The 9,581-nt window shown below is 37.5% G+C and overlaps 1 non-coding gene across 1 annotated transcript; it reads right to left on the bottom strand.

Moving 5' to 3' along the window:
* Positions 1 to 2,571: 2,571 nt before the first annotated feature.
* Positions 2,572 to 2,655, bottom strand: Trnal-cag. Its single transcript has one exon. It is a non-coding gene; the product is annotated as a tRNA-Leu (tRNA).
* Positions 2,656 to 9,581: the final 6,926 nt, after the last annotated feature.

The raw sequence follows: 9,581 nt of genomic DNA, 5'->3' as shown, positions 1-9,581 counted from the left end.
GAACGATCTGTCACACTATTACACTTTAGAACACAGTTTATATGTAATTCATGTCACACAGTCTCATACGGAACCTACATCCGCTTTCTTTTATATACTGTATATGATAAGATACTGTCATCCCCCTTCCCTTCTGTGTGAAAGAATGAATGAGCAAATGTATTTCTAGTTGCATGCTTGACGGTAGCAGACAAGCCTGTCTGCTAGAGAACAGTAGGACCAACGTTGGAACAGGTAGCTACGCTTTCTAGAAGCAAAGAGGTTTCTATTCTTAGTATGGTCCCGTCTGTCCCTTGTCATGTTGGTATAGGAAGCTGCCTCTCTGGTCACTTCAGTTTGTATTTGTGAGGCACCCCTCAGGAGGGACCCATGGCAGTCTGTCTGCGGCGAGTATCTGAAGTGGTAAGATCTCTGGCTAAACGCGTGTCTGCTAAGTCCGTAGGACAATGGATTTCTTAAGTACAGCCTAACTGAAAATTTAATCACCTTTGTTTCAGGTTTGGATCTAAAATATCTAATGTTATCTTAAATTGCAACGCAGTGTATTTCGAGTGTGAAGTTCAGAGTATCTTCCAGTAGTTGCTTTGTCACTACTATGTGAGTAAAGAGGAACCACATGTTGATCGGTAACTAAGATCATCAATCTTAAACGCGAATGTGCGTGAGATTATAACGTCTCGTCTTGACAATATTTTTCAATATAGCAACTTTTCTTTATGTTCAACCCATGTGGGGTGTACTTTGTGAGACCAGTACCACGTGCTTATACAATAGTTTGACCCATCAGGTTAATAGTAAGACGATAGTAACCAGTTCGAGGATTTTCTTTTGTAAATTGCGTTTCGATGTAATTTATTTTAATTATCAAAATTATTGTGAAGTTACTCTTTGTGTAAACCAAGTTGACCACATGAAGCATGTGGTGTAAGCATCAAAGTAGACCTCAGCTATTCTTTTCGGGAAGATTTCACAGAGAGTTAGTATGAATTTAGTATACCAGTGTGTGGTAATTTCATGATGGACAGGATTACGCTACGAACGTAACTTCTTTGGGTGAAAATTGAATCGGTTGGTTGTGGTTAATTTCCTCTTGCATATGTTTCAACATCCTTCGTGTGTTGTTATGTGAATGCAGTGTTGTATGTAGTCTACCAATCTTGGCTCCCTATTTGATGTGTTCTGTAAGATTACAAACTCAAGTTTACACAATCCTAAATAAGGCACCAGTTTAGTAATGAATAAAGTTTGATATTCTGAAATCTTAACGGAACAATGATCAATGTTAAAATAAATGTCCAAATATAAACTGATTTATTTCTTTTTATTTAAGTTGTCATATATATATATATATATATATATATATATATATATATATATCTCACAGGCTATCGTAAGATGAGTACTAAAAGATTATAATTAATGTTAGTCTGGTTGGGAATTTGGTAAGCTAGACTGGATATCTGGTGAAACAGTTGCGCAGTAATGCGAGGTTAACTTCCTCAGATAGCTCACAGCATTTAACCCACTTTTATGGTCTTGAATATCAGCACCGATTTCAGAACAAATTAAAGCATCAACATTACGCTATAAAGTAAGTCACGGAGTTCTTCTGCATCCATAATCGATAAAATTCACTAATCGGATGGAGCTGGTTAACACTTTATTCTATAATCCTTGCAGCGATCGTTTTGACGATGAAAACAAAAATAAAACTACTGAGTCAGCGTAACTTGCGGGCACATTTCATGTCATTTGTAAATAAGAGCAGAAATGCTGTTTGGACCCGGAAAAATATAAATATATAAATTACAAGAAATAATAGTGTAACTTTAATTTTACCTTGCTATCATGATAAATATATTTGATTTATAGGTAGTACCAATATCTACTTCTATTACTGAATAGGGTGTGTCCCAAGCATTACGTATCTACTACACTCAAGACATCACGACTGAGGAATCTTTTTCATCTATTTTGTGCTTGATTGACATTAAAATATTCAGTACTGAGATTTTTTGCGTCAAAGTTGAGATAATACTAGTGCAGAAGTTGCCACCAACCAGGTAGCAATAACTTCAGAGCCATCTAAAGCTATTCATGCAGCAAATATTCATGTTCCACTTAACTGAACGAGATCACGCAACCGTTCAGACACTGGACTCTGTATTGGGAGAAGCATGGATCCGAGTGCAGTCCGGTTATCCACATTTACTTTCCCGTGGTTTCCCCCTGTCTGTTAAAGGGAATGACAGTACAGTTCCTTCGAGAAAGAAACGGCAACTTCTTTTCCCAGTTCCTGTCCAGCCCTGGCTAGCGGTTTGTCTGCTATAATCTTGTTGGCAAGTGGACGCTGAAGAAATGAAATTATACTTCAACTGCAGCTTTATATTCTGCATTTAATTCGTAAAAACTCAAAATAACTGTTTCCAGGTATTCTTCATTACAACCTCTGCGGAACTCAACTTAACATACAAATTCAAAAACTTCGAGTTTCAAACTCTATATTATTTTGAAACACGATTTGCTTAATTTGTAACAATTTGATGTCTTTCCTAACGAGTAAAAATAATTTGTCAGAAGTGGGATTCGAACCCACGCCCACAGAAGTGGACTGCGACCTGAACGCAGCGCCTTAGACCACTCGGCCATCCTGACGTAACAAAATACGTGTGTTCCATACGGTTCATGAGTTCGCTCAGATAAATTTCACTTCAATTATGTTCTTCAGCATTTAAGTATTTTAGGTTGTCTATATGTAAGGCAAATAAGAAAAACGCACTAACATAGTGAGATCTTTCATTAATATCTGGTAAGAATTTACTCAGAGTGCTCCTATTTTGTTAAGAGAAAAGATTAGTTTTTATAACATTATATTCCTTTTGTTATTTCTTGGAAAGATATTCACACATGTGAATGAACAAAAGTAACGGATATCTTGTCATTATTCGGTGATTGACGGCGTTTTCCTTAAAGTGTAATCATATTTGGTTAAATGATATATTAGAAACAAATGGTGCAACGCAATTACTTCTAAACAACGGAAATTTGGATCATTGATCGCGATAGTTATTTGGAAAAGCTATTCACCTTTTTAAGCATGAGTCACACATTAAACAAGTCATTTTATACATTTCCGTATCGAATATATTCCTAATATGTCACAGTAAGTAACTGATGGCACTATTTTATAGGATGCCGAAGTCTGAAATTAATCCTTCAGATAGTTACAAAGTTTCATGAAATGGCTTTAAATGTTGATTATAGTAATATACGACGCTGATTTTGGTAAGTCTGGTAAATTTCCGTGAAAGGCACATTTTTGTTGCGCCTACATGGTTGGTATGCATGATTTTTCCAAGGCTCCTATAAAGAATTTAAACTACGTACACCATACAGTTCATTGACAGCCGTCGGAACTGGTCAGTGTGTCGACTGTGATTGAAAATAGAGAAAAGTGTTTCGTACTGTTATTAAACACACCATTTGAAGGGTGGAAATGCCGCACAAATCAAAACAGAACTGTATAGACTTAACACGGACTCTGTACCGTCATTCTAGACGATTTACTTTTGGATTAATGAATTTCAAAGTCGTAGTCGAAAACGAAGCGCGCTCCGGCCTTTCAATTGAGGTTATCACAAAGGAAATCACTGACAAAATCCGTCATATGGTAATGCAAGACCGCCGAATAAAAATTCGTGAGTTTGCTGAGACTGTAGCTGTCTTAACTGAGCCAGTACATAATATTCTTCACGGAAAATTGGCAATGAAGAAGCTGCCTGCGAGGTAGGTGCCGCGACTGTTCACAATCGACTACAAGCGGACAATCCTGATGATACCCAATAGCAGCGCCTTGGAAAGTCTACTTAAAACATTGAAGAAAAAAAGGGAAGACATACCTCCAGAATTTTACAGCACAGGTGCCATGATTGACCGAACATGGACAAAGGAAAACTTCGAAATGAGACACGTGATCATCAGATTGGCAGTCCATGGTTTCCACCACCTTATTTGCAACAACACGTCATATCACGAACCAAACGAAATGTGTGAGTGTAAACTGTGTCACCAAATTTGCAAACGTTACCATATAGAGCTCTGTACCAAAAGGACACGAACAATAAGTGACTATGCAAATCACAATATGTGAAATTTCTAATTTATCTTATTATTATCAGTGTACATTGAATTTATATGGCTATTTGGCTGCAATAAACTTATTATTACAATATCGAGCACCTATTCATAATGTACGACCTGTGGTGTTACACGATAACATCTCTGTAATGGACTGGCCCTTCAGAGACCTGACCTGAATCCCACAGAACACCTTTGGGATGTTTTGGAATCCCTACTTCGTGCCAGGCCTCACCGACCGACATCGTACCTGCCCTCAGTGCAGCACACCGTGGAGGATGGGCTGCCAGTCCCTAAGAAACCTTCCAGCACCTGATTGAACGTATGCCTGAGAGAGTGGAAACTGTCATCAAGGCTAAGGGTGGGCCAACACCATATTGAATATGAGCAGTACCGATGGAGGGCACTAAGAACTTCGAACTTGCAAGTCATTTTCAGCCAGGTGTCCGGATACGTTTGATCACATAGTGTATCAAGTACTTGTCGAATCAATGCCACGCAGAATCACTATTGAACTTCGTTCCAGAAGTGGGACAACGCGCTCTTAAGTATGTGGCATAATGTTTTGGATCATCAAAATAGACGTCCTAACACGAAGCTGTACATTAGATGTTAACAAATTCCTCATTTTCAGAAATACCTTTCTTGATAGTGTCAGTCTGCATATTACTTACATCGTACGTAGGTCTAGGGATGGCGGTTATCCCTGAAACAACCGGTTTTCGGTTATGTCGGTTTTTTTTACGCCATTGTAATCGGACTGTTACAGCCACTTAAAATATTCTGGTTCCGAAATAAGCAATTTTCGGTTTTTTATTCCTATTATTTTCTGTAGTAAATGTAGAGATCGAACAAAGATTGAAAAATTTTGTCTCCCTCAGTTTCAAAATATTAAGCAAATAAAAGAAATGTATAGCCGGCGTCAGTTCCTTCGGACACGTCCAAACCAACAGATACCACGTAAAAGTATATATAATTAAAGCGAGGACGGCCAATGATCTCTTCAGTGCGGATGCGCACCAGACGCGAGCTTTTACAGGAATCGGCGATGGGCCGCGAGTAATCAGGATAATGGGCAAGGAGCACTACATCAGCAGTGTGTGGATATGTTGAGAATTAGGGTACGATGGGAGGCGTGTGAGGGTATACCGAACAGGTTGCAATTACCACAGTGTCTAGATGGCGCAATGCTCAGCATATCTGCCTAGACCCAGGTTCGAATCCCGATCTGGTACAAATTTTCAACTTTCCGTTTGATTTAAATGAGTGTGCTCTCGCAGCCAACGTCTGTAATTCCTTTGAGTCTAAAGTAAAAGAAATCTGTCCCTCCACAGTTCAGTGCTTTTCTCGAAAAGTGATTGATTGACTAATGCAAAAAGTCACCAGTATTTGCCCAAAAATCGTGTTGTAATCGGTGATTATAACACCATTTGGACAATACCAATAGTCATGGCTAAAAGATGAAAACTCTGCAGAGGACAAGACTATTTTTTGTGTTACTTTGTTGTCCGTTTTCAAGGGCTACAAGCAGATAAAGGCAAGGTGTATACTCTCTGGGACAGTTGGGAAATACGGGGAAAACCCGGGAATTTTTATTGACTTAGTTTTCAGTTAAATTTCTGTAATTTTGACTAGTAAGAATTGATAATCTAACAAAGAATTTTACTTTATCCCGCTACTGCAGAATAATATACAGCAATAAAACAAACGAGTGAGAAACACTAAAATAAAACTCAAATTTCATAGAAAATGGTCCATTTACAACAACAAAACACAGTTCTCAGACAGACGTCCGCCTACAGCGAAGTGTGTCAGAGACCTTAGGACGGACACTATGCAGTACATAGTAACAACAAACTGCTTTTCGATGAGCGTGACGTCACAATTGTTTACATTTCTAACAGGTCGCGGTAAAATATTGCGAGTAGTGGTTTGAGAAACGATATTTTCAAAGTAAATTTCCTTTTGTGCAAGATGAATTCTGTTACGTGTGAGAATGTGCAATGAATTTCTTAAATCACAGAGCGTTTGACCCTCATACAAAACAACACTTCGAGGAGCAGCCACTTAGCAAAATTTCGGACACACAAGACCACACGTTTGTGTCATCATTTAAGTTTTACTGGCGCATATGTGTTTCATATATATCATGCAAAACAAAAGATCGATATTATGTGTGAAAGCTTAACTTTTCTTGTAGCTAGACTCTACTTAAATTAATTTAATCCGTTAACTTTTCCTGCTTGTATATTCGCTCTGCGCAATAGAGAAAGCAAATGAAACTCGGAGGAAGTTCACGATTGGTCAGTAAGCAGTAAAGTGACATTGAACATAAAGAAAACTAATGCCATGACTTTCAGTTTGAAGAGGGAAAATGGCAATATTAAATATAGATGGCACCTCTATAGACTGTGTAACAAATGCAAAATTTCTAGGAATGAATATTGATTCTCAGTTGAAGTGGTGTGAACACAAAGTACTTGCAAACAGAATGCTATCAGCATGTTACGCCCTTAGAATTATATCAGTGCGTAACATGCAGTGTCTTTTAGTTACAAACTATTCATACATACTCAATTCTTAGCTATGGCATTCTGTTTTGGGAACATATGCACAAAATATGAACACAATTTTCAAACTCCAGAAAAGAGCTATAAGAGTAATAACCAAAAATAGTAGTCAAGCTCATTCTAAAGTATCTGTTCAAAACGCTGGGAATTTTTTAACTGCTCCATGCGAATGCATTTACCAGTCAGTTGTACACATCAAAAATAACATTGATAATTACTGCACAAACAGTTCTGTCCATGACCATGGAACAAGAGCTAGACTCAATTTACATTTGCCAAGAAAAAATAAACATAAAACTCAAAACAGCGTTTTCTACCAAGGAATAAAACTGTACAATAAATTACCAAAAGAGATTAAAGAAATTGCAAAAATACTTATTTAAAAAGGCAGCTAAAAAGTACCTGTTATGCAATACATTTTATACATTGAAGGTTTACTTCGATAAAACAGTAGGGTTTGGTAAAAAAAGTTAGTCAAGTAAATAACAATGATTATAAAACATCCAACATAATGATTTTCTCTAACTAGAAGTCTGTAAATGTATGTATATACGAATTAGCTTATTTTAAGTTGGTCTAAACTTACAAATACTTTGACAGGTCATGTATCATTGTAAAAAGAGATCTAGAGATGAATAAAGCTGCTGCTACTACTACTACTACTACTACTACGACTACTACTAGTAATACTAGTGATGTTGCTATGGGCTGACTAAATCACATGTCCTGTGCTCTGAATATCAGCTGTCATTGGCTTCTGAGATCACGTGACGTGAGCTGCGATTAAATGCATCGCCATCTCGATTTCAGTGCTTCGGAAACTAACGTGCTGTGTTTGGTGGACTTCATATTTATACTTTGGTGATACGAAAAATACAGTGTACATGTTGCTGCTCATCAAAGACCTTTCCAGGAGGAGTCTTTTTTTTCTGGGTTTCGTTTCCTAAAGTGCTGGGACGTTCTGCGCCAGTGTAAATAAACCTTTGCCATTCAAAGGTTTGAGAAGTTTTCCAGTTCCGAGGGAAAGTATGCTATCACTTAAAGTGGAAAAAATGTATTTTCATCTGGGAAAAAGTCTTTTTAACTAGGAAATCCAGGAATTTTGTTTCCTTGTCCGTGTATACACCCTGTAAGTAGACACAGCCAGCAGAGCAGCCGCTTTGTATTTTTATTGTAAACTGTGAATGAACGTTAAGTTTTAAGTTTTCTCCTAGCATTATGTTGCAAATTTCTTGCTGTTCATCCCGTTTTTAATCTTAAAGCAAATGGAGCATTGTACTTCATTGATACCGCACATCGTAAAATACTTCCAGACTAGGGACGGTGCCATTCCGTAATACAGCTGATGGCCAGTGAAACAGTGAGTAACAAGTATACGAACCAGATGGGCAAGTCCTGCACACTGAATGTACACATGTACCATCTAACAGGCGATGCCACATGCTAACAGGTACACTGATGCTGTACCAATTCTTATGCTATGTGTTTGTTGCTCATTTCAGTCGGCATTGTTATTAAAAGTCACTGATTACTTTCCCAATTTCTATAAAATCGCAATATTTTTAGGCAATGCAAATTTTATGAATAAGTCAATTGTTCTTTAAAAAGGGTTTATTTAATAACGAAAAATTTTAGCATTGTTGCTGTGGCTATTAATACTTCGACTTTTTACCCAGTTATTATTAAAAACTAAAAACACCTGTTATAACGGAGTCCAAACAAACACGGAAAAATACCAGTTATCTAGAACTAAAACACAGATATCGGTTTTAACTGGTCATTTTTCCTATCCCTACATCGGCCATCATCTGTTACTTTGCTGCTCAAATAACAAAACTCATATAACACCTTTAGTGGCTCATTTCGTATTCTAAATACCCCTCAGCATTGTTTTGATTCACTTCGACTACTTTCCACTACCAATGCTTTACTTTCATTGATGTTCATCTTATTACTTGTCAAGACACCACTGAATCCATTTAAATGTTCGCCGAAACCCTCAGCTAACTCGGACAGAATTACAAAGTCATCAGCAAACCGCAGTGTTCTTCTTCTTACTGAATTTGAATTCCCTTTCCAGATTTCTCTTTGGTCACTTTCTGAACTTGCTCAGTGTGCAGATTGAATAACATTAGGGATAGGTTACAACCCCGACTCACTCCTTTCTCAACTACTGCTTCCCTTACATTTCCTTCGGCTCATATAAATGCAGTCTCGTTTATGTAAAATTTGCAAATAAATAATCACGACCTGCTTACAGCACTTACGCACTAGCACTCAGGCACAAAAAATCGTTTACTGTGTATTCGATGGCATTGAAAATCCACGGTTTGGAGAAAGCAACATTTTGTTCTGATATCTGGTGATTTTCTTGCAGTATCGGACAGTAATCTACCCTAAGTAAATAGATTATTTGGATTTACGGTTGTAGGAGTATTTGTTAGTTGGTTAATGACATATACGTCTACACTTAAACTGCACAGAAGATAGTGTCATAATATGCGAACACCTTGCTTGCAACTGCGCAGTTCTTTGATCTGTGCCTGATCGTGCAACCCTCTGTTATTTTGTAATTAATTTTTGTATTTGACATACGAAGTTTCTTTATTCAACACACACAGTTTTCAAACATGACACTTGTGACTATACTGTAAATTACAGCACTACAAATAGCGAGGCGAAATATATGCGACGTAAGTGGACAGAATACTAATAATAAATTGTAATATTAAGGCTCGTGCTACTCGGCTACATGACGCAACGTTTTTTGGCCTGTTGGCGAAGCGAGCCTGTTATTGGCTATCGAGTTTGTGTCCTTTATCGGTTTCCGGAAAATAAATTCCACTATGAAAGATACGACTATATTCGAAGTGT

The sequence above is a fragment of the Schistocerca americana genome, chromosome 7 (genome assembly GCF_021461395.2).
Source record: "Schistocerca americana isolate TAMUIC-IGC-003095 chromosome 7, iqSchAmer2.1, whole genome shotgun sequence".
NCBI classification, from domain to species: Eukaryota; Metazoa; Arthropoda; class Insecta; order Orthoptera; family Acrididae; genus Schistocerca; species Schistocerca americana.
This window is presented reverse-complemented; position numbering and strand designations above follow the sequence as displayed.